The sequence below is a fragment of the Schistocerca piceifrons genome, chromosome X, assembly GCF_021461385.2.
Source record: "Schistocerca piceifrons isolate TAMUIC-IGC-003096 chromosome X, iqSchPice1.1, whole genome shotgun sequence".
NCBI classification, from domain to species: domain Eukaryota; kingdom Metazoa; phylum Arthropoda; class Insecta; order Orthoptera; family Acrididae; genus Schistocerca; species Schistocerca piceifrons.
In genome coordinates, this window is record NC_060149.1 from 969,520,369 (window position 1) to 969,546,736 (window position 26,368).

The window sequence follows — 26,368 nt, forward strand, 5'->3', positions numbered from 1 at the left end:
TTAAATTCCGACGCAATTTCTTAGTTTCCTCGTAAATGTGAAGTTTCACGGGATAGAGTATAGCTGCAGTAGTGCATCGGAATTATGAACTGATCACCCAGGAAATGCTCAAGACAAACCACAAACAATGAGAAGATTTACTCTTCTTGTACTTAAGTCGGCATTGTGCCTGTTGTATTAAATCCCGACGCAATTTCTGTGTTTCATCGTCAATGTCAAGGTCAAAGGGATAGAGTAAAGCTGCAGAAGTGCATCGGAAACGAATACTGATCTCCCAGGAAACGCTCAAAGCAAACCACAAACAATGAGAAGATTTCACCTTATTGTACTTAAGTCGGCATTGTGCCTTTTGTATTAAATCCCGACACAATTTCTGTGTTCCATCGTCAATCTGAATTTACAAGGGATAGAGTAAAGCTGCCGTAGTGCATTGGAATCTAGTACTGATGTCCCAGGAAACGCTCAAACCAAACAACAAACAATGGGAAGATTGACTCTTTTAGTAATTCGGTCGTCCTTGTGCCTTTTGTATTAAATCCTGACGCATTCTTCTGTGTTTCATCGTCAATGTGAAGGTCCAAGGGATAGAGTAAAGCTTTAGTAGTGCAATGAAATCTAGTACTGATCTCAAAGGAGAGCTCAGAGCAAACCACAAACAATGAGAAGATATACTCTTCTTGTACTTAAGTCGGCACTGTGCCTTATGTATTAAATCTCGACGCAATTTCTGTGTTTCATCGTCAATGTGAAGGTATAAGGTTAGAGTAAAGCTGCAGTAGTGCATCGGAATCTAATACAGATCTCCCAGGAAACGCTCAAAGCGAACCACAAACAATGGTCAGATATACTCTTCTTGTACTTAAGTCGGCGTTATGCCTTTTGTATTAAATCCCGACGCAATTTCTGTGTTTCATGGTCAATGTGAGGGTCCAAGAGATAGACTAAAGCTGCAGTAGTGCATCGGAATCCAATACTGATCTCCCAGGAAACGCTCAAAGCAAACCACAAACAATGAGAAGATTACTCCTCTTGTACTTAAGTCGGCATTGTGTCTTTTGTATTAAATTCCGACACAATTTCTGTGTTTCATCGTCAATGTGAAGGTCCAAGGGATAGAGTAAAGCTGCAGTAGTGCATCGGAATCTAATACTAGTCTCCCAGGAAACGGTCAAACAAACCACGAACAATGAGAAGATTTACTATTCTTGTACTTAAGTTGGCATTGTGCCTTTTACATTAAATCGCGACGCAATTTCTGTGTTTCATCGTCAATGTGAAGGTCCAAGGGAATGAGTAAAGCTGCAGTAGTGCATCGGAATCTAATACTGATCTCCCAGGAAACGCTCAAAGCAAAAGACGATTTAAAAGAATATTTACTCTTCTTGTACTTACGTCGGCATTGTGCCTTTTGTATTAAATCCCGACGCAATTTCTGAGTTTTTTCGACAAAGAGAAGGTTCTAGGGATAGAGTAAAGCTGCAGTAGTGCATCGGAATCTAAAGCTGATCTCCCAGGAAACGCTCAAATAAACCATGGACTATAAGAAGATTTACTCTTCTTGTACTTAAGTCGGCATTCTACCTTTTCTATTAAATCCCGACGCAATTTCTGTGTTTCTTCGTCAATGTGAAGGTCCAAGGGATAGAGTAAAGCTGCAGTAGTGCATCGCAATCTAAAGCCGATCAATCAGGAAACGCTCAAATCAAACCATGTACAATGAAAAGATTTACTCTTCTTGTACTTAAGTCGGCATTGTACCTTTTGTATTAAATCCCGACGCAATTTCTGTGTTTCATCGTCATTGTGAGGGTCCAAGGGATAGAGTAAAGCTGCAGTAGTGCATCGGAGTCTAGTACTGATGTCCCAGGAAACGCTCAAAGCAAACCAACAACAATGAGAAGATTGACTCTATTTGTACTTCAGTCCTCCTTGTGCCTTTTGTATTAAATCCTGACGCATATTTCTGTGTTTCATCGTCAATGTGAAGGTCCAAGGGATAGAGTAAAGCTGCAGTAGTGCAATGTAATCTAGTACTGATCTCCCAGGAAACGCTCAGAGCAAACCACAAAACAATGAGAAGATTTACTCTTCATGGTCTTAAGTCGGCATTGTGCTTTTTGTATTAAATTCCGACGCAATTTCTGTGTTTCATCGTCAATGCGAATGTCCAAGGGATAGAGTAAAGCTGCAGGAGTGCATCGGAATCTAATACTGATCTTCCAGGAAACGCTCAAAGCAAACCACAAACAACGAGAAGATTTACTCTTCTTGAACTGTAGTCGCCATTGTGCCTTTTGTTTTAAATCCCGACGCAATTTCTGTGTTTCATCGTCAATCTGATGGTCCAAGGGATAATGTGGAGCTGCAGTGGTGCATCGGAATCTAATACTGATGTGTAAGAAAACGCTCAAAGCAAACCACAAACAATGATAAGATATACTCTTCTTGTACTTAAGTCGGCAATGTGCCTTTTGTATTAAATCCCGACGCAATTTCTGTGTTTCAAGGTCAATGTGAGGGTCCTAGGGATAGAGTAAATGTGCACTAGTGTATCGCAATCTAATACTGATCTCCCAGGAATCGCTCAAAGCAAACAACAAACAATGAGAAGATTTACTCTTTGTGTACTTATGGCGGCATTGTGCCTTTTGTATTAAATCCCGACGCAAATTCTGCGTTTCATCGTCAATGTGGAAGTCCAAGGGATAGAGTAAAGCTGCAGTAGTGCATCGGAATCTAATACTGATCACACATGAAACTCTCAAAGCAAACCACAAACAGTGAGAAGATTGATGCAATTTTGTCATATGATGACATATTGGAGACCGTGGCTGTTTTTGAAGACAAATGTTGATCGTGTTAGGACAGCAACCAGCCACAAATTTACTTTGAGTTCCTTTATTCAAAGGAAACCGTTACCGGTTTCGAATCGTTGCGATTCATCATCAGACGGTTTACACGCTTTCTTTCTACATTTGGTGTGTTTTTTACAGATTAATTGTCCTAAAATATAAATAAAACACAATTACAAACACGCCACACACAGATGGTTGCGTTGCAGATTTTTGTTGCATGTGACTTACGTGAAACGTCGGATTCGAGTGATTGTTTCTATAACGTTCATCCAATCGATGTAAATGGATTCCCACTGCATCCTCGTTGTTGCACACGTAATAGTTCTCACTGTACACTTTAAATTTGTCACTGAGTTCATTCCAACCACGCACCACATGTTTTGGTACACACAAAGAGCTTACAAACATATGGGTGTCACAGATGCTACAATATATCGTAACTTTTGACGATGATGTCCCATGTTTGGAGAGGATCATATATTCTTTTACAAAACTGTAATGTCTTTTACACTAGTGTAGAGAGATAGAATTTTTTTTAATATATATGTATAAATCTGTTATTGCTAATTTAATTATAAAGTTTTTATATATATTTAGAGCTGTATAGGTAAAATAATACATTATTTTATTACATTTGGCAGCATGAGAATTATAGTAACAATAAATTTTCTACTTGATCTGCAGACAGGTGTATTAATATTATTTTTTTGCTTTGGAGGCTGGAAAGTAATTTTTGGAAACTTTTCAGGAAAGGGGCGTTAGCCAACTCTGTTTGTTCGTTACGGATATAGTCTGGGGTGCTGTTTTTGTGTGTGTGTATTTCTAATTCTTCTAATATATTCATAGTGGCCCCTTTTTCTGTTAGATGTAAAATCTTTAAGTTGTCCTCAATGTTACCCACTGAATGGTTTTCTTCAGCAATATGGGCTGCAAATGCTGATTTGTTCGAGTTACCAAGTCTTAGGGCATCAATATGTTCTTTATATCTAATTTCAAAACTTCTGCCTGTCTGTCCAATGTAGAATTTGGGGCATGTATCACACTTGAGTTTGTATATTCCTGATTTACGGTAGGGACTCTTGGAGGTGTTTACATCATGTATCACTTTTTGTTGTAATTTATTTTTTGTGGAAAAGCTGATTCTGATATTTTTCTTCTTTTTAAATAAGTTTGCTATTTGGTATGAAAGTGGGCCTATGTATGGGAGAGTAGCATATTTAGGTTTGGCTTCAGTGGCACACTGATTTGGCTTGAAGTGACTGCTGTGAAATGGATCTGTGGGTTTTGTCTGCATTTTGTTGTGGAGTTTTTCTATTAGTGTGGGTTTATATTCATTATTATGAGCAACTGTTTTAATTATATTGATCTCATTTTGTTGGTCTGTGTCACTCATTGGTACTTTTTTAATTCGGTGTAGCATCGTTCTGAAATATGCCATTTTTTGTTGTCGGGGGTGGCAAAATGAGTTGCTAATACTGACATCTGTGGTGGTAGGTTTTCTGTAAATACTGAATTGACGTTTATTGTTAGTATTGCAAATTTTCAGGTCAAGAAAGTTAATGCTTTTATTAGTTTCATGTTCAACTGTGAATTTTATATTTTTGTGCATTTTGCTAAGATCTGCAGCTAATGTATCTATTTCATTGCTTGTACCATCAAAAAGCAGTATTGTATCATCAACATATCAGTGAGAAGATTACTCCTCTTGCACTTAAGTCGAATTTGTGTCTTTTGTATTAAATTCCGACGCAATTTCTGTGTTTCATCGTCAATGTGAAGGCCCTAGGGATAGAGTGGAGGTGCATTAGTGTATCGCAATCTAATACTGATCTCCCAGGAAACGCTCAAAGCAAACAACAAACAATGAGAAGATATACTCTTTTTGTACTTAAGGCGGCATTGTGCCTTTTGTATTATATCCCGACGCAATTTCTGCGTTTCATCGTCAATGTGAAGGTCCAAGGGATAGAGTAAAGCTGCAGTAGCGCATCGCAATGTAATACTGATCTCCAAGCAAACGCTCAAACAAACCACGAACAATGAGAAGATTTACTATTCTTGTAACTAGGCCGGCATTGTGCCTTTTACTTTAAATCGCGACGCAATTTCAGTGTCTCATCGCCAATGTGAAAGTCCAAGGGAATGAGTAAAGCTGCTGTAGTGCATCGGAATCTAATACTGATCTCCCAGGAAACGCTCAAAGCAAACCACAAACAATGAGAAGATTACTCCTCTTGTACTTAAGTCGGCATTGTGTCTTTTGTATTAAATTACGACGCAATTTCTGTGTTTCATCGTCAATGTGAAGGTCCAAGGGGTAGAGTAAAGCTGCAGTAGTGCATCGGAATCAAATACTGATCCCCCAGGAAACGCTCAAAGCAAACCACAAACAATGAGAAGGTATACTTTTCATGTACTTAAGTCGGCATTGTGCCGTTTGTTTTAAATCCCGACGCAATCTTTGCGTTTCATCGTCAATGTGAAGGTCCAAGAGATAGAGTAAAGCTGCAGTAGTGCATCGGAATCTAATTCTGATCTCCCAGGAAACGCTCAAACAAACCACGAACAATGAGAAGATTTACTATTCTTGTACTTAAGTCAGCATTGTGCCTTTTACATTATATCGCGACGCAATTTCTGTGTTTCATCGTCAATGTGAAGGTCCAAGGGAATGAGTAAAGCTGCAGTAGTGCATCGGAATCTAATACTGATCTCCCAGGAAACGCTGAAAGCAAACCACAATTTATAAGTATATTTACTCTTCTTCTACTTACGTCGGCATTGTGCCTTTTTTATTAAATCCCGACTCAATTTCTGAGTTTCATCGTCAATGTAAAGGGTCTAGGGATAGAGTAAAACTGCAGTAGTGCATCGGAATCTAAAGCTGATCTCCCAGGAAACGCTCAAAGCAAACCATGAACATTGAGAAGATTTACTCTTTTTGTACTTCAGCCGTCCTTGTGCCTTTTGTATTAAATCCTGACGCATATTTCTGTGTTTTATCGTCACTGTGAAGGTAAAAGGGATAGAGTAATGCTGCAGTAGTGCAATGGAATCTAGTACTGATCTCCCAGGAAACGCTCAGAGCAGACCACAAAACAATGAGAAGATTTACTATTCATGTACTTAAGTCGGCATTGTGCCTTTTGTATTAAATCCCGACGCAATTTCTGTGTTTCATCGTCAATGTGAAGGTCAAAGGGATAGAGTAAATCTGCAGAAGTGCATCGGAAACGAATACTGATCTCCCAGGAAACTCTCAAAGCAAACCTCAAACAATGAGAAGATTTCACCTTATTGTACTTAAGCCCTCATTGTGCCTTTTGTATTAAATCCCGACGCAATTTCTGTGTTCCATCGTCAATGTGAAGGTCAAAGGGATAGAGTAAAGCTGCCGTAGTGCATTGGAATCTAGTACTGATGTCCCAGGAAACGCTCAAACCAAACAACAAACAATGGGAAGATTGACTCTTTTAGTACTTCAGTAGTCCTTGTGCCCTTTGTATTAAATCCTGACGCATTCTTCTGTGTTTCATCGTCAATGTGAAGGTCCAAGGGATAGAGTAAAGCTTCAGTAGTGCAATGACATCTAGTACTGATCTCCCAGGAGAGCTGAGAACAAACCACAAACAATGAGAAGATTACTCCTCTTGTACTTAAGTCGGCATTGTGTCTTTTGTATTAAATTCTGAAACAATTTCTGTGTTTCATCGTCAATGTGAAGGTCCAAGGGATAGAGTAAAGCTGCAGTAGTGCATCGGAATCTAATACTGATCTACCAGGAAACGGTCAAACAAACCACGAACAATGAGAAGATTTTCTATTCTTGTACTTAAGTCGGCATTGTGCCTTTTACATTAAATTGCGACGCAATTTCTGTGTTTCATCGTCAATGTGAAGGTCCAAGGGAATGAGTAAAGCTGCAGTAGTGCATCCGAATCTAATACTGATCTCCCAGGAAACGCTCAAAGCAAAAGACGATTTAAAAGAATATTTACTCTTCTTGTACTTACGTCGGCATTGTCCCTTTTGTATTAAATCCCGACGCAATTTCTGAGTTTTTTCGACAATGAGAAGGTTCTAGGGATAGAGTAAAGCTGCAGTAGTGCATCGGAATCTAAAGCTGGTCTCCCAGGAAACGCTCAAAACAAACCATGGACTATAAGAAGATTTACTCTTCTTGTACTTAAGTCGGCATTCTACCTTTTCTATTAAATCCCGACGCAATTTCTGTGTTTCTTCGTCAATGTGAAGGTCCAAGGGATAGAGTAAAGCTGCAGTAGTGCATCGCAATCTAAAGCCAATCAATCAGGAAACGCTCAAATCAAACCATGTACAATGAAAAGATTTACTCTTCTTGTACTTAAGTCGGCATTGTACCTTTTGTATTAAATCCCGACGCAATTTCTGTGTTTCATCGTCAATGTGAGGGTCCAAGGGATAGAGAAAAGCTGCAGTAGTGCATCGGAGTCTAGTACTGATGTCCCAGGAAACGCTCAAAGCAAACCAACAACAATGAGGAGATTGACTCTATTTGTACTTCAGTCCTCCTTGTGCCTTTTGTATTAAATCCTGACAATTATTTCTGTGTTTCATCGTCAATGTGAAGGTCCAACGGATAGAGTAAAGCTGCAGTAGTGCAATGGAATCTAGTACTGATCTCCCAGGAAACGCTCAGAGCAAACCACAAAACAATGAGAAGATTTACTCTTCATGGACTTAAGTCGGCATTGTGCTTTTTGTTTTAAATTCCGACGCAATTTCTGTGTTTCATCGTCAATGCGAATGTATAAGGGATAGAGTAAAGCTGCAGTAGTGCATCGGAATCTGATACTGATCTTCCAGAAAACGCTCAAAGCAAACCACAAACAACGAGAAGATTTACTCTTCTTGTACTGTAGTCGCCATTATGCCTTTTCTTTTAAATCCCGACGCAATTTCTGTGTTTCATCGTCAATCTGATGGTCCAAGGGCTAATGTGGAGCTGCAGTGGTGCATCAGAATCTAATACTGATGTCCAAGAAAACGCGCAAAGCAAACCACAAACAATGATAAGATATACTCTTTTTGTACTTAAGGCGGCATTGTGCCTTTTGTATTAAATCCCGACGCAATTTCAGCGTTTCATCGTCAATGTGAAGGTCCAAGGGATAGAGTAAAGCTGCAGTAGCGCATCGGAATGTAATACTGATCTCCCAGGATACGCTCAAACAAACCACGAACAATGAGAAGATTTACTATTCTTGTACTTAAGTCGGCATTGTGCCTTTTACATTATATCGCGACGCAATTTCTGTGTTTCATTGTCAATGTGAAGGTCCAAAGGAATGAGTAAAGCTGCAGTAGTGCATCGGAATCTAATACTGATCTCCCAGGAAACGCTGAAAGCTAACCACAATTTAAAAGTATATTTACTCTTCTTGTACTTACGTCGGCATTGTGCCTTTTTTATTAAATCCCGACTCAATTTCTGAGTTCCATCGTCAATGTGAAGGGTCTAGGGATAGAGTAAAACTGCAGTAGTGCATCGGAATCTAAAGCTGATCTCCCAGCAAACGCTCAAAGCAAAACATGAACATTGAGAAGATTTACTCTTCTTGTACTTAAGTCAGCATTGTACCGTTTGTATTTAATCCCGACGCAATTTCTGTGTTTCATCGACAATGTGAGGGTCCAAGGGATAGAGTAAAGCTGCAGTAGTGCATCGGAGTCTAGTACTGATGTCCCCTGGAAACGCTCAAAGCAAACCGACAACAATGATCAGATTTACTATTTTTGTAATTCAATCGTCCTTGTGCCTTTTGTATTATATCCTGACGCATATTTCTGTGATTTATCGTCAATGTGAATTTCCAAGGGATAGAGTAATGCTGCAGTAGTCCAATGGAATCTAGTACTGATCTCCCAGGAAACGCTCAGAGCAAACCACAAAACAATGAGAAGATTTACTCTTCATGTACTTAAGTCGGCATTGTGCCTTTTGTTTTAAATTCCGACGCAATTTCTGTGTTTCATCGTCAATGTGAGGGTCCTAGGGATAGAGGAAATGTGCAGTAGTGTATCGCAATCTAGTACTGATCTCCCAGGAAACGCTCAAAGCAAACAACAAACAATGAGAAGATTTACTCTTTTTGTACTTAAGCCGGCATTGTGCATTTTGTATTTAATCCCGACGCATTTTCTGTGTTTCGTCGTCAATGTGAAAGTCCAACGGATAGAGTGAAGCTGCAGTAGTGCATCGGAATCTAATACTGATCTCACATGAAGCGCTCAAAGCAAACCACAAACAGTGAGAAGATTACTCCTCTTGTACTTAGGTCGGCATTGTGTCTTTTGGATTAAATTCCGACGCAATTTCTGTGTTTCATCGTCAATGTGAATGTTCTAGGGATAGAGTAGAGGTGCAGTAGTGTATCGCAACCTAATACTGATCTCCCAGGAAACGCTCATGGCAAACAACAAACAATGAAAAGATTTACTCCTTTTGTACTTAAGGCGGCATTGTGCCTTTTGTATTAAATCCCGACGCAATTTCTGCTTTTCATCGTCAATGTGAAGGTCCGAGGGATAGAGTAAAGCTGCAGTAGTGCATCGGAATGTAATACTGATCTCCCAGGAAACGCACAAACAAACCACGAACAGTGAGAAGATTTACTATTCTGTTACTTCAGTCGGCATTGTGCCTTTTACATTAAAACGCGACGCGATTTCTGTGTTTCTTCGTCAATGTGAAGGTCCAGGGGAATGAGTAAAGCTGCAGTAGTGCATCGGAATCTTAAGCTGATCTCCCAGGAAACGCTCAAAGCAGACCATGAACATTGAGAAGATTTACTCTTCTTGTACCTAAGTCGGCATTGTACCTTTTGCATTTAATCCCGACGCAATTTCTGTGTTTCTTCGTCAATGTGAAGATCCAAGGGATAGAGTAAAGCTGCAGTAGTGCGTCGTAATCTAAGGCTGATCTCCCAGGAAACGCTCAAAGCAAACCAACAACAATGAGAAGATTGACTCTATTTGTACTTCAGTCCTCCTTGTGCCTTTTGTATTAAATCCTGACGCATATTTCTGTGTTTCATCGTCAATGTGAAGGTCCAAGGGATAGAGTAAAGCTGCAGTAGTGCAATGGAATCTAGTACTGATCTCCCAGGAAACGCTCAGAGCAAACCACAAAACAATGAGAAGATTTACTCTTCATGGCCTTAAGTCGGCATTGTGCTTTTTGTTTTAAATTCCGACGCAATTTCTGTGTTTCATCGTCAATGCGAATGTCCAAGGGATAGAGTAAAGCTGCAGTAGTGCATCGGAATCTAATACTGATCTTCCAGGAAACGCTCAAAGCAAACCACAAACAACGAGAAGATTTACTCTTCTTGTACTGTAGTCGCCATTATGCCTTTTCTTTTAAATCCCGACGCAATTTCTGTGTTTCATCGTCAATCTGATGGTCCAAGGGCTAATGTGGAGCTGCAGTGGTGCATCGGAATCTATTACTGATGTCCAAGAAAACGCTCAAAGCAAACCACAAACAATGATAAGATATACTCTTCTTGTACTTAAGTCGGCAATGTGCCTCTTGTATTAAATCTCGACGCAATTTCTGTGTTTCAACGTCAATGTGAAAGTCCAAGGGATAGAGTAAAGCTGCAGTAGTGCATCGGAATCTAATACTGATCTCACATGAAACTCTCAAAGCAAACCACAAACAGTGAGAAGATTACTCCTCTTGCACTTAAGTCGACTTTGTGTCTTTTGTATCAAATTCCGACGCAATTTCTGTGTTTCATCGTCAATGTGAAGGTCCTAGAGATAGAGTGGAGGTGCATTAGTGTATCGCAATCTAATACTGATCTCCCAGGAAACGCACAAACAAACCACGAACAGTGAGAAGATTTGCTATTCTGTTACTTAAGTCGGCATTGTGCCTTTTACATTAAATCGCGACGCAATTTCTGTGTTTCTTCGTCAATGTGAAGGTCCAAGGGAATGAGTAAAGCTGCAGTAGTGCATCGGAATCTTAAGCTGATCTCCCATGAAACGCTCAATGCAGACCATGAACATTGAGAAGATTTACTCTTCTTGTACCTAAGTCAGCATTGTACCTTTTGCATTTAATCCCGACGCAATTTCTGTGTTTCTTCGTCAATGTGAAGGTCCAAGGGATAGAGTAAAGCTGCAGTAGCGCATCGGAATGTAATACTGATCTCCCAGGAAACGCTCAAACAAACCACGAACAATGAGAAGATTTAATATTCTTGTACTTAAGTCGGCATTGTGCCTTTTACGTTAAATCCCGACGCAATTTCTGTGTTTCATCGTCAATGTGAAAGTCCAAGGGAATGAGTAAAGCTGCTGTAGTGCATCGGAATCTAATACTGATCTCCCAGGAAACGCTCAAAGCAAACCACAAACAATGAGAAGATTACTCCTCTTGTACTGAAGTCGGCATTGTGTCTTTTGTATTAAATTACGACGCAATTTCTGTGTTTCATCGTCAATGTGAAGGTCCAAGGGGTAGAGTAAAGCTGCAGAAGTGCATCGGAATCAAATACTGATCTCCCAGGAAACGCTCAAAGCAAACCACAAACAATGAAAAGGTATACTTTTCTTGTACTTAAGTCGGCATTGTGCCGTTTGTTTTAAATCCCGACGCAATCTTTGTGTTTCATCGTCAATGTGAAGGTCCAAGAGATAGAGTAAAGCTGCAGTAGTGCATCGGAATCTAATACTGATCTCCCAGGAAACGCTCAAACAAGCCACGAACAATGAGAAGATTTACTATTCTTTTACTTAAGTCGGCATTGTGCCTTTTACATTATATCGCGACGCAATTTCTGTGTTTCATCGTCAATGTGAAGGTCCAAGCGAATGAGTAAAGCTGCAGTAGTGCATCGGAATCTTATGCTGATCTCCCAGGAAACGCTCATAGCAGACCATGAACATTGAGAAGATTTACTCCTCTTGTACCTAAGTCGGTATTGTACCTTTTGCATTGAATCCCGACGCAATTTCTGTGTTTCTTCGTCAATGTGAAGGTCCAAGGGATAGAGTAAAGCTGCAGTAGTGCGTCGGAATCTAAGGCTGATCTCCCAGGAAACGTTCAAAGCAAACCATTAACAAAGAGAAGATTGACTCTATTTGTACTTCAGTCCTCCTTGTGCCTTTTGTATTAAATCCTGACGCATATTTCTGTGTTTCATCCTCAATGTGAAGGTCCAAGGGATAGAGTAAAGCTGCAGTAGTGCAATGGAGTGCAGTACTGATCTCCCAGGAAACGCTCAGAGCAAACCACAAACAACGAGAAGATTTACTCTTCTTGTACTGTAGTCGCCATTATGCCTTTTGTTTTAAATCCCGACGCAATTTCTGTGTTTCATCGTCAATGCGAATGTCCAAGGGATAGAGTAAAGCTGCAGTAGTGCATCGGAATCTAATACTGATCTTCCAGGAAACGCTCAAAGCAAACCACAAACAACGAGAAGATTTACTCTTCTTGTACTGTAGTCGCCATTATGCCTTTTCTTTTAAATCCCGACGCAATTTCTGTGTTTCATCGTCAATCTGATGGTCCAAGGGCTAATGTGGAGCTGCAGTGGTGCATCGGAATCTATTACTGATGTCCAAGAAAACGCTCAAAGCAAACCACAAACAATGATAAGATATACTCTTCTTGTACTTAAGTCGGCAATGTGCCTCTTGTATTAAATCTCGACGCAATTTCTGTGTTTCAACGTCAATGTGAAAGTCCAAGGGATAGAGTAAAGCTGCAGTAGTGCATCGGAATCTAATACTGATCTCACATGAAACTCTCAAAGCAAACCACAAACAGTGAGAAGATTACTCCTCTTGCACTTAAGTCGACTTTGTGTCTTTTGTATCAAATTCCGACGCAATTTCTGTGTTTCATCGTCAATGTGAAGGTCCTAGAGATAGAGTGGAGGTGCATTAGTGTATCGCAATCTAATACTGATCTCCCAGGAAACGCACAAACAAACCACGAACAGTGAGAAGATTTGCTATTCTGTTACTTAAGTCGGCATTGTGCCTTTTACATTAAATCGCGACGCAATTTCTGTGTTTCTTCGTCAATGTGAAGGTCCAAGGGAATGAGTAAAGCTGCAGTAGTGCATCGGAATCTTAAGCTGATCTCCCATGAAACGCTCAATGCAGACCATGAACATTGAGAAGATTTACTCTTCTTGTACCTAAGTCAGCATTGTACCTTTTGCATTTAATCCCGACGCAATTTCTGTGTTTCTTCGTCAATGTGAAGGTCCAAGGGATAGAGTAAAGCTGCAGTAGCGCATCGGAATGTAATACTGATCTCCCAGGAAACGCTCAAACAAACCACGAACAATGAGAAGATTTAATATTCTTGTACTTAAGTCGGCATTGTGCCTTTTACGTTAAATCCCGACGCAATTTCTGTGTTTCATCGTCAATGTGAAAGTCCAAGGGAATGAGTAAAGCTGCTGTAGTGCATCGGAATCTAATACTGATCTCCCAGGAAACGCTCAAAGCAAACCACAAACAATGAGAAGATTACTCCTCTTGTACTGAAGTCGGCATTGTGTCTTTTGTATTAAATTACGACGCAATTTCTGTGTTTCATCGTCAATGTGAAGGTCCAAGGGGTAGAGTAAAGCTGCAGAAGTGCATCGGAATCAAATACTGATCTCCCAGGAAACGCTCAAAGCAAACCACAAACAATGAAAAGGTATACTTTTCTTGTACTTAAGTCGGCATTGTGCCGTTTGTTTTAAATCCCGACGCAATCTTTGTGTTTCATCGTCAATGTGAAGGTCCAAGAGATAGAGTAAAGCTGCAGTAGTGCATCGGAATCTAATACTGATCTCCCAGGAAACGCTCAAACAAGCCACGAACAATGAGAAGATTTACTATTCTTTTACTTAAGTCGGCATTGTGCCTTTTACATTATATCGCGACGCAATTTCTGTGTTTCATCGTCAATGTGAAGGTCCAAGGGAATGAGTAAAGCTGCAGTAGTGCATCGGAATCTTATGCTGATCTCCCAGGAAACGCTCATAGCAGACCATGAACATTGAGAAGATTTACTCCTCTTGTACCTAAGTCGGTATTGTACCTTTTGCATTGAATCCCGACGCAATTTCTGTGTTTCTTCGTCAATGTGAAGGTCCAAGGGATAGAGTAAAGCTGCAGTAGTGCGTCGGAATCTAAGGCTGATCTCCCAGGAAACGTTCAAAGCAAACCATTAACAAAGAGAAGATTGACTCTATTTGTACTTCAGTCCTCCTTGTGCCTTTTGTATTAAATCCTGACGCATATTTCTGTGTTTCATCCTCAATGTGAAGGTCCAAGGGATAGAGTAAAGCTGCAGTAGTGCAATGGAATGCAGTACTGATCTCCCAGGAAACGCTCAGAGCAAACCACAAAACAATGAGAAGATTTACTCTTCATGGCCTTAAGTCGGCATTGTGCTTTTTGTTTTAAATTCCTACGCAATTTCTGTGTTTCATCGTCAATGCGAATGTCCAAGGGATAGAGTAAAGCTGCAGTAGTGCATCGGAATCTAATACTGATCTTCCAGGAAACGCTCAAAGCAAACCACAAACAACGAGAAGATTTACTCTTCTTGTACTGTAGTCGCCATTATGCCTTTTCTTTTAAATCCCGACGCAATTTCTGTGTTTCATCGTCAATCTGATGGTCCAAGGGCTAATGTGGAGCTGCAGTGGTGCATCGGAATCTATTACTGATGTCCAAGAAAACGCTCAAAGCAAACCACAAACAATGATAAGATATACTCTTCTTGTACTTAAGTCGGCAATGTGCCTCTTGTATTAAATCTCGACGCAATTTCTGTGTTTCAACGTCAATGTGAAAGTCCAAGGGATAGAGTAAAGCTGCAGTAGTGCATCGGAATCTAATACTGATCTCACATGAAACTCTCAAAGCAAACCACAAACAGTGAGAAGATTACTCCTCTTGCACTTAAGTCGACTTTGTGTCTTTTGTATCAAATTCCGACGCAATTTCTGTGTTTCATCGTCAATGTGAAGGTCCTAGAGATAGAGTGGAGGTGCATTAGTGTATCGCAATCTAATACTGATCTCCCAGGAAACGCACAAACAAACCACGAACAGTGAGAAGATTTGCTATTCTGTTACTTAAGTCGGCATTGTGCCTTTTACATTAAATCGCGACGCAATTTCTGTGTTTCTTCGTCAATGTGAAGGTCCAAGGGAATGAGTAAAGCTGCAGTAGTGCATCGGAATCTTAAGCTGATCTCCCATGAAACGCTCAATGCAGACCATGAACATTGAGAAGATTTACTCTTCTTGTACCTAAGTCAGCATTGTACCTTTTGCATTTAATCCCGACGCAATTTCTGTGTTTCTTCGTCAATGTGAAGGTCCAAGGGATAGAGTAAAGCTGCAGTAGCGCATCGGAATGTAATACTGATCTCCCAGGAAACGCTCAAACAAACCACGAACAATGAGAAGATTTAATATTCTTGTACTTAAGTCGGCATTGTGCCTTTTACGTTAAATCCCGACGCAATTTCTGTGTTTCATCGTCAATGTGAAAGTCCAAGGGAATGAGTAAAGCTGCTGTAGTGCATCGGAATCTAATACTGATCTCCCAGGAAACGCTCAAAGCAAACCACAAACAATGAGAAGATTACTCCTCTTGTACTGAAGTCGGCATTGTGTCTTTTGTATTAAATTACGACGCAATTTCTGTGTTTCATCGTCAATGTGAAGGTCCAAGGGGTAGAGTAAAGCTGCAGAAGTGCATCGGAATCAAATACTGATCTCCCAGGAAACGCTCAAAGCAAACCACAAACAATGAAAAGGTATACTTTTCTTGTACTTAAGTCGGCATTGTGCCGTTTGTTTTAAATCCCGACGCAATCTTTGTGTTTCATCGTCAATGTGAAGGTCCAAGAGATAGAGTAAAGCTGCAGTAGTGCATCGGAATCTAATACTGATCTCCCAGGAAACGCTCAAACAAGCCACGAACAATGAGAAGATTTACTATTCTTTTACTGAAGTCGGCATTGTGCCTTTTACATTATATCGCGACGCAATTTCTGTGTTTCATCGTCAATGTGAAGGTCCAAGGGAATGAGTAAAGCTGCAGTAGTGCATCGGAATCTTATGCTGATCTCCCAGGAAACGCTCATAGCAGACCATGAACATTGAGAAGATTTACTCCTCTTGTACCTAAGTCGGTATTGTACCTTTTGCATTGAATCCCGACGCAATTTCTGTGTTTCTTCGTCAATGTGAAGGTCCAAGGGATAGAGTAAAGCTGCAGTAGTGCGTCGGAATCTAAGGCTGATCTCCCAGGAAACGTTCAAAGCAAACCATTAACAAAGAGAAGATTGACTCTATTTGTACTTCAGTCCTCCTTGTGCCTTTTGTATTAAATCCTGACGCATATTTCTGTGTTTCATCCTCAATGTGAAGGTCCAAGGGATAGAGTAAAGCTGCAGTAGTGCAATGGAATGCAGTACTGATCTCCCAGGAAACGCTCAGAGCAAACCACAAACAACGAGAAGATTTACTCTTCTTGTACTGTAGTCGCCATTATGCCTTTTGTTTTAAATCCCGACGCAATTTCTGTGTTTCATCGTCAATGCGAATGTCCAAGGGATAGAGTAAAGCTGCAGTAGTGCGTCGGAATCTAATACTGATCTTCCAGGAAATGCTCAAAGCAAACCACAAACAACGAGAAGATTTACTCTTCTTGTACTGTAGTCGCCATTATGCCTTTTGTTTTAAATCCCGACGCAATTTGTGTGTTTCATCGTCAATCTGATGGTCCAAGGGCTAATGTGGAGCTGCAGTGGTGCATCGGAATCTAATACCGATGTCCAAGAAAACGCTCAAAGCAAACCACAAACAATGATAAGATATACTCTTCTTGTACTTAAGTCGGCAATGTGCCTCTTGTATTAAATCCCGACGCGATTTCTGTGTTTCAACGTCAATGTGAGGGTCCTAGGGATAGAGTAAACGTGCACTAGTGTATCGCAATCTAATACTGATCTCCCAGGAATCGCTCAAAGCAAACAACAAACAATGAGAAGATTTACTCTTCCTGTACATAAGGAGGCATTGTGGCTTTTGTATTAAATCCCGACGCAAATTCTGCGTTTCATCGTCAATGTGAAAGTCCAAGGGATAGAGTACAGGTGCAGTAGTGCATCGGAATCTAATACTGATCTGACATGAAACTCTCAAAGCAAACCACAAACAGTGAGAAGATTACTGCTCTTGCACTTAAGTCGACTTTGAGTCTTTTGTATTAAATTCCGACGAAATTTCTGTGTTTCATCGTCAATGTGAACGTCCTAGAGATAGAGTGGAGGTGCATTAGTGTATCGCAATCTAATACTGATCTCCCAGGAAACGCTCAAAGCAAACAACAAACAATGAGAAGATATACTCTTTTTGTACTTAAGGCGGCATTGTGCCTTTTGTATTAAATCCCGACGCAATTTCTGCGTTTCATCGTCAATGTGAAGGTCCAAGGGATACAGTAAAGCTGCAGTAGCGCATCGGAATGTAATACTGATCTCCCAGGAAACGCTCAAACAAACCACGAACAATGAGAAGATTTACTATTCTTGTACTTAAGTCGGCATTGTGCCTTTTACTTTAAATCCCGACGTAATTTCTGTGTTTCATCGTCAATGTGAAAGTCGAAGGGAATGAGTAAAGCTGCTGTAGTGCATCGGAATCTAATACTGATCTCCCAGGAAAGGCTCAAAGCAAACCACAAACAATGAGAAGGTATACTTTTCTTGTACTTAAGTCGGCATTGTGCCGTTTGTTTTAAATCCCGACGCAATCTTTGTGTTTCATCGTCAATGTGATGTCCAAGAGATAGAGTAAAGCTGCAATAGTGCATCGGAATCTAATACTGATCTCCCAGGAAACGCTCAAACAAACCACGAACAATGAGAAGATTTACTATTCTTGTACTTAAGTCGGCATTTTGCCTTTTACATTATATCGCGACGCAATTTCTGTGTTTCATCGTCAATGTGAAGGTCCAAGGGAATGAGTAAAGCTGCAGTAGTGCATCGGAATCTAATACTGATCTTTCAGGAAACGCTGAAAGCAAACCACAATTTAAAAGTATATTTACTCTTCTTGTACTTAAGTCAGCATTGTACCGTTTGTATTTAATCCCGACGCAATTTCTGTGTTTCATCGTCAATGTGAGGGTCCAAGGGATAGAGTAAAGCTGCAGTAGTGCATCGGAGTCTAGTACTGATGTCCCAGGAAACGCTCAAACCAAACCGACAACAATGATCAGATTTACTCTTTTTGTAATTCAATCGTCCTTGTGCCTTTTGTATTAAATCCTGACGCATATTTCTGTGATTTATCGTCAATGTAAGTTTCCAAGGGATAGAGTAATGCTGCAGTAGTGCAATGGAATCTAGTACTGATCTCCCAGGAAACGCTCAGAGCAAACCACAAAACAATGAGAAGATTTACTCTTCATGTACTTAAGTCGGCATTGTGCCTTTTGTTTTAAATTCCGACACAATTTCTGTGTTTCATCGTCAATGTGAGGGTCCTAGGGATAGAGGAAATGTGCAGTAGTGTATTGCAATCTACTACTGATCTCCCAGGAAACGCTCAAAGCAAACATCAAACAATGAGAAGATTTACTCTTTTTGTACTTAAGCCGGCATTGTGCATTTTGTATTAAATCCCGACCCATTTTCTGCGTTTCGTCGTCAATGTGAAAGTCCAAGGGATAGAGTGAAGCTGCAGTAGTGCATCGGAGTCTAATACTGATGTCCCAGGAAACGCTCAAAGCAAACCTACAACAATGAGAAGATTTACTCTTTTTGTACTTCAGTCGTCCTTGTGCCTTTTGTATTAAATCCTGACGCTTATTTCTGTGTTTCATCGTCAATGTGAAGGTCCAAGGGATAGAGTAAAGCTGTAGTAGTGCAATGGAATCTAGTACTGATCTCCCAGGAAACGCTCAGAGCAAACCACAAAACAATGAGAAGATTTACTCTTCATGTACTTAAGTCGGCATTGTGCCTTTTGTTTTAAATTCCGACGCAATTTCTGTGTTTCATCGTCAATGTGAAGGTCCATGGGATATAGTTAAGCTGCATAAGTGCATCGGAATCTAATACTGATCTCCCAGGAAACGCTCAAAGCAAACCACAAACAATGAGAAGATTTACTCTTCTTGTACTGTAGTCGCCATTGTGCCTTTTGTGTTAAATCCCGACGCAATTTCTGTGTTTCATCGTCAATCTGATGGTCCAATGGATAATGTAGATCTGCAGTGGTGCATCTGAATCTGATACTGATCTCTCACGGAACGCTCAAATCAAACAACAAACAATGAGGAGATTTACTCTTTTTGTACTTAAGGCGGAATTGTGCATTTTGTATTAAATCCCGACGCATTTTCTGCGTTTCGTCGTCAATGTGAAAGTCCAAGGGATAGAGCGAAGCTGCAGTAGTGCATCGGAATCTAATACTGAACTCACTTGAAACGCTCAAAGCAAACCACAAACAATGAGAAGATTACTCTTATCGTACTTAAGACGGCATTGTGTCTTTTGTATTACATTCCGACGCAATTTCTGTGTTTCGTCGTCAATCTGAAGGTCCAAGGGATAGAGTAAAGCTGCATAAGTGCATCGGAATCTAATACTGATCTCCCAGGAAACGCTCAAAGCAAACCACAAACAATGAGAAGATTTACTCTTCTTGTACTGTAGTCGCCATTGTGTCTTTTGTAATAAATCCCGACGGTATCTCTGTGTTTCATCGTCAATGTGAAGGTCCAAGGGATAGAGTAAAGCTGCAGTAGTGCATCGGAATCTAAAACTGATCTCCCAGGAAACGCTCAAACAAACCACGAGCAATGAGAAGATTTACTATTCTTGTACTTACGTCGGCATTGTGCCTTTTACATTACATCGCGACGCTATTTCTGTGTTTCATCGTCAATTGAAGGTCCAAGGGAATGAGTAAAGCTGCAGTAGTGCATCGGAATCTAATGCTAATCACCCAGGAAACGCTCAAAGCAAACCATGAACAATGAGAAGATTTACTATTCTTGTACTTAAGTCGGCATTCTGCCTTTTACGTTAAATCGCGACGCAATTTCTGTGTTTCATCGTCAATGTGAAGGTCCAAGGGATAGAGTAAATCTGCAGAAGTGCATCGGAAACTAATACTGATCTCCCAGGAAACGCTCAAAGCTAACCACAAACAATGAGAAGATTTAACCTTATTTTACTAAAGTCGCCATTGTGCCTTTTGTATTAAATCCCGACGCAATTTCTGTGCTTCATCGTCAATGTGAGGGACCAAGGGATAGAGTAAAGGTGCAGTAGTGTATCGCAATCTAATACTGATCTCCAGGAAACTCTCAAGGCAAACAACAAACAATGAGAAGATTTGCTTTTTTTGTACTTAAGGCGGCATTGTGCCTTAAGTATTAAATCCCGACGCAATTTCTGCGTTTCATCGTCAATGTGAAAGTCCAAGGGATAGAGTATAGCTGCAGTAGTGCATCGGAATGTAATACTGATCTCGCATGAAACGCTCAAAGCAAACCACAAACAATGAGAAGATTACTCTTCTTGTACTCAAGTCGGCATTGTGTCTTTTGTATTAAATTCCGACACAATTTCTGTGTTTCATCGTCAATGTGAAGGTCCAAGGGATAGAGTAAAGCTGCAGTAGTGCATCGGAGTCTAGTACTGATCTCCCAGGAAACGCTCAATGCAAACCACAAACAATGAGAAGATATACTCTTCTTGTACTTAAGTCGGCATTATGCCTTTTGTTATAAATCCTGACGCAAGCACTGTGTTTCATCTTCAATGTCAAGGTCTAGGTGATAGAGTAAAGCTGCAGTAGTGCCTCGGAATCCAATACTGATCTCCCAGGAAGCGCTCAAACACACCAAGAACAATGAGAAGATTGTTGTACACCAAGATTCTACAATCTTGTACTTAAGTCAGCATTGTGCCTTTTACATTACATCGCGACCCAAATTCTGTCTGTCGTCGTCAATGTGAAGGTCCAAGGGAATGAGTAAAGCTGCAGTAGTGCATCGGAATCTAAAGATGATCTCCCAGGAAACGCGCAAAGCAAACCATCAAAAATGAGAAGATTTACTCTTCTTGTCTTAAGTCGGCATTGTACCTTTTGTATTAAATCCCGACGCAATTTCTGTGTTTCTTCGTCAATGTGAAGGTCCAAAGGATAGAGCAAAACTGCAGTAGTGGAACGGAATCTAATATTTATCTCCCAGTAAGCGCTTAAAGCAAACCACAAACAATGGGAAGATTTACTCTTCTTGTACTGATGTCGCCATTGCGCCTTATGTTCTAAATCCCGACGCAATATCTGTGTTTCATCGTCAATCTGATGGTCCAAGGGATAATGTAAAGCTGCAGTAGTGCATCGGAATCTAATACTGATATCCCACGAAACGCTGAAACCAAACAACAAACAATAAGGAGATTTACTCTTTTTGTACTCAAGGCGGCATTGTGCCTCTTGTATTAAATCCCGACGCAATTTCTGCGTTATATCCTCAATGTGAAAGTCCAAGGGACAGAGTAATGCCGCAGTAGTGCATCGGAATCTAATATTGAACTCACTTGAAACGCTCAAAGCAAACCACAAACAATGAGAAATTTACTCTTCTTGTACTTAAGACGGCATTGTGGCTTTTGTATTACATTACGACGCATTTTCTGTGTTTCATCGTCAATCTGAAGGTCCAATTGATAGAGTAAAGCTTCAGTATTGCATCGGAATCTAATACTGATCTCCCAGGAAACGCTCAAAGCAAACCACAAACAATGAGAAGATTTACTCTTCCTGAACTTAAGTCGCCATTGTGCCTTTTGTAATAAATCGCGACGCAATTTCTGTGTTTCAACGTCAATGTGAAGGTCCAAGGGATAGAGTAAAGCTGCAGTAGCCCATCAGAATCTAATACTGATCTCCCAGGAAACGCTCAAACAAACCACGAGCAATGAGAGGATTTACTATTCTTGTACTTAAGTCGGCATGGTGACTTTTACATTACATCGCGACGCTATTTCTGTGTTTCATCGTCAATTGAAGGTCCAAGGGAATGTGTAAAGCTGCAGTAGTGCATCGGAATCTAATGCTGATCTCCGAAGAAACGCTCAAAGCAAACCATGAACAATGAGAAGATTTACTATTCATGTACTTAAATCGTCATTCTGCCTTTTACATTAAATCGCGACGCAATTTCTGTGTTTCATGGTCAATGTGAAGGTCCAAGTGATGGAGTAAAGCTGCAGAAGTGCATCGGAATCTAATACTGAACTCACTTGAAACTTTCAAAGCAAACCACAAACAATGAGAAGATTACTCTTCTTGTTCTTAAGTCGGCATTGTGTCTTTTGTATTAAATCCCGACGCAATTTCTGTGCTTATTCGTCAATGTGAGGCTCGAAGGGATAGAGTAAAGCTGCAGTAGTGCATAGGAATCTAATACTGGTCTCCCAGGAAACGCTCAAACAAACCACGAACAATGAGAAGATTTACTATTCTTGTACTTAAGTCGGCATTGTGCCTCTTACATTAAATCGCGACGCAATTTCTGTGTTTCATCGTCAATGTGAAAGTCCTAGGGATAGAGTAAAGCTGCAGAAGTGCATCGGAATCTAATACTGATCTCCAGGAAACGCTCAAAGCAAACAATAAACAATGAGAAGATTTGCTCTTTTTGTACTTAAGGCGACATTGTGCCTTTTGTATTAAATCCCGACGCAATTTCTGCGTCTCATCGTCAATGTGAAAGTGCAAGGGATAGAGTAAAGCTGCAGTAGTGCATCGGAATCTGATACTGAACTCACTTGAAACTTTCAAAGCAAACCACAAACAATGAGAAGATTACTCTTCTAGTCCTTAAGTCAGCATTGTGCCTTTTGCATTAAATCCCGACACAATTTCTGTGTTTCACCGTCAATGTGAAGGTCCAAGGGAGAGAGTAAAGATGCAGTAGTGTATCGCAATCTAATACTGATCCAAGAAACGCTCAAAGCAAACCACAAACAATGAGAAGATTTACTCTTCTTGAACTTAATTCGCCATTGTGCCTTTTGTAATAAATCCCGACGGTATCGCTGTGTGTCATCGTCAATGTGAAGGTCCATGCGATAGAGTAATGCTGCAGTAGTGCATCGGAGTCTGGTACTGATGTCCCAGGAAACGCTCAAGGCAAACCACAAACAATGAAAAGATTGACACTTTTTGTACTTCAGTCGTCCTTGTGCCTTTGTATTAAATCCTGACGCATATTTCTGTGTTTCATCGTCAATGTGAAGGTCCAATGGATAGAGTAAAGCTGCAGTAGTGCAATGGAATTTAGTACTGATCTCCCAGGAAACGCTCAGAGCTAACCACAAAACAATGAGAAGGTTTACTCTTCTTGTACTTAAGTCAGCATTGAGCCATTTGTATTAAATCCCGACGCAATATCTGTGTTTCATCGTCAATGTGAGGCTCCAAGGTATAGAGTAAAGTTGCTGTAGTGCATCGGAATCTAATACTGATCTCCCAGAAAACGCTCAAACAAACAACGAACAATGACAAGATTTACTATTCTTGTACTTAAGTCGGCAATGTGCCTTTTACATTAACTCGCGACGCAATTTCTGTGTTTCATCGTCTATGTGAAGGTCCAAGGGAATGAGTAAAGCTGCAGTAGTGCATCGGATTCTAATACTGATCTGCCAGCAAACACTCACAGCAAACCACAAACTAAAAGAATATTTACTCTTCTTGTACTTAAGTCGGCAATGTGCCTTTTGTATTAAATCCCGACGCAATATCTGAGTTTCATCGTCAATTTGAAGGTTCAAGGGATAGAGTAAAGCTGCAGTAGTGCATCGGAATTTAATACTGATCTCCCAGGTAACGCTCAAATCTAACCACAAACAATGAGAAGATTTAAACTTATTTTACTTATGTTGGCATTGTGCCTTTTGTGTTAAATCCTGACGCAGTCTCTGTGTTTCTTCGTCAATGTGAGGGTGCAAGGGATAGAGTAAAGCTGCAGTCATGCATCGGAATCTAGTACTGAGGTCCCAGGAAAAGCTCAAACCAAACCTCAAACAACGAGAAGATTTACTCTTTTTGTACTAAAGTCTGCATTGTGCCTTTTGGGTTAAATCCCGACGCAATTTCTGTGTTTCATCGTCAATGTGAAGGTCCAAGGGATAGAGTAGAGCTGGAGTAGTGCAGCGGTATCTAATACTGATCTCCCAGGTAACGCTCAAAGCAAACCACAAACAATGAGAAGATTTAATCTTCTTGTACTTAAATCGGCATTGTGCCATTTGTATTACGTCCCGACGCTATTTCTGTGTTTCACCGTCAATGTGAAGGTCCAAGGGATCGAGTAAAGCTGCAGTAGTGTACCGTAATCTAATACTGATCTCCTAGGAAACGCACAAAGCAAACAACAAACAATGAGAAGATTTACGCTTTTTGTACTTAAGTCGGCATTGTGCGTTTTCTATTAGAAACCGACGCAATTTCTGCGTTTCTTCGTCAATGTGAAAGTCCAAGGGGTAGAGTAAAGCTGCAGTAGTGCATCGGAACCTAATACTGATCTCCCAGGGAACGCTCAAAGCAAACCACATACAATGAGAAGATTTATTCTTCTTGAACTTAATTCGCCATTGTGCCTCTTGTAATTAATCCCGACGGTATCTCTGTGTTTCATCGTCAATGTGAAGGTCCATGGGAGAGAGTAAAGCTGCAGTAGTGCTCGGAATCTAATACTGATCTCCCAGGAAACGCTCAAACAAACCACGAACAATGAGCAGATTTACTATTCTTGTACTTAAGTCGGCATTGTGCCTTTTACACTAAATCGCGTCGCAATTTCTGTGTTTCATCGTCAATGTGAAGGTCCAAGGGTATGAGTAAAGCTGCAGTAGTGCATCGGAATCTAATACTGATCTCCCAGGAAACGCTGAAAGCAAACCACAAGCTAAAAGAATATTTACTCTTCTTGTACTTAAGTCGGCAATGTGCATTTTGAATTACATGCCGACGCAATTTCTGAGTTTCATCCTCAATGTGAAGGTCCAAGGGATTGAGTAATGCTGCAGTAGTGCATCGGAATCTAATACTGATCTCCCTGGAAACGGCCAAAGCAAACCACAAACAAAGAGAAGATTTCCTCTTTTTGTACTTAAGTCGACATTGTGCCTTTTGTATTAAATCCCGACGCATATTTCTGATTTTCATCGTCTATGTGAAGGTTCAAGGCATAGAGTATGGCTGCAGTAGTGCACCGGAGTCTAATGCTGATCACCCAGGAAACGCTCATAGCAAACCTCAAACTATAAGAAGATTTACTCTTCTTGTTCTTAAGGCGCCATTGTGAAGTTTGTTTTAAATCCCGACACAATGTCTGTGTTTCATCGTCAATCTGCAGGTCCAAGGGATAGAGTAAAGCTGCAGTAGTGCATCGGAATCTAATACAGATCTCCCACGAAACGCTCAAAGCAAACCAGAAACAATCAGAAGATTTACTCTTCTTGAACTTAAGTCGGCATTGTGCCTTTTGTATTAAATCCCGACGAAATTTCTGTGTATCATCGTCAATCTGAAACTCCACTGGATAATGTAAAGCTGAGGTAGTGCTTCGGAATCTAATACTGATCTCCCAGGTACCGCTCAAAGCTAACCCGAAACGATGAGGAGATTTAATCTTCTTGTACTTACGTCGGCATTGTGCCATTTGTATTAAATCCCGACGCTATTTCTGTGTTTCACCATTAATGTGAAGGCCCAAGGGATAGAGTAATGATGCAGTAGTGTATCGCAATCTAATACTGATCTCCCAGGAAACGCTAAAAGCAAACAACAGACAATGAGAAGATTTACGCTCTTTGTACTTAAGTCATCATTGTGCGTTTTCTATTAAAAACCGACGCAATTTCTAATTTCTGCGTTTCTTCGTGAATGTATGAGTCCATGGGATAGAATAAAGCTGGAGTAGTGCATCGGAGTCTATTACTAATGTCCCAGGAAACGCTCAAATCAAACCACAAACAATGAGGCGATTGACACTTTTTGTACTGCATTCGTCCTTGTGCCTTTTGTATTAAATCCTGACGCATATTTCTGTGTTTCATCATCAATGTGAAAGTCCAAGGGATAGAGTAAAGCTGCAATAGTGCAATGGAATTTAGTACTGATCTCCCAGGAAACGCTCAGAGCAAACCACAAAACAATTAGAAGGTTTACTATTCTTGTACTTAAGTCGGCATTATGCATTTTACAGTAAATCGCGACGAAATTTCTGTGTTTCATCGTCAATGTGGAGGTCCAAGGGAATGAGTAAAGCTGCAGTAGTGCATCGCAATCTAATACTGATCTCCCAGGAAACGCTCAAAGCAAACCACAAACTAAAAGTATATATACTCTTCTTGTACTCAAGTGGGCAATGTGCCTTTTGTATTAAATCCC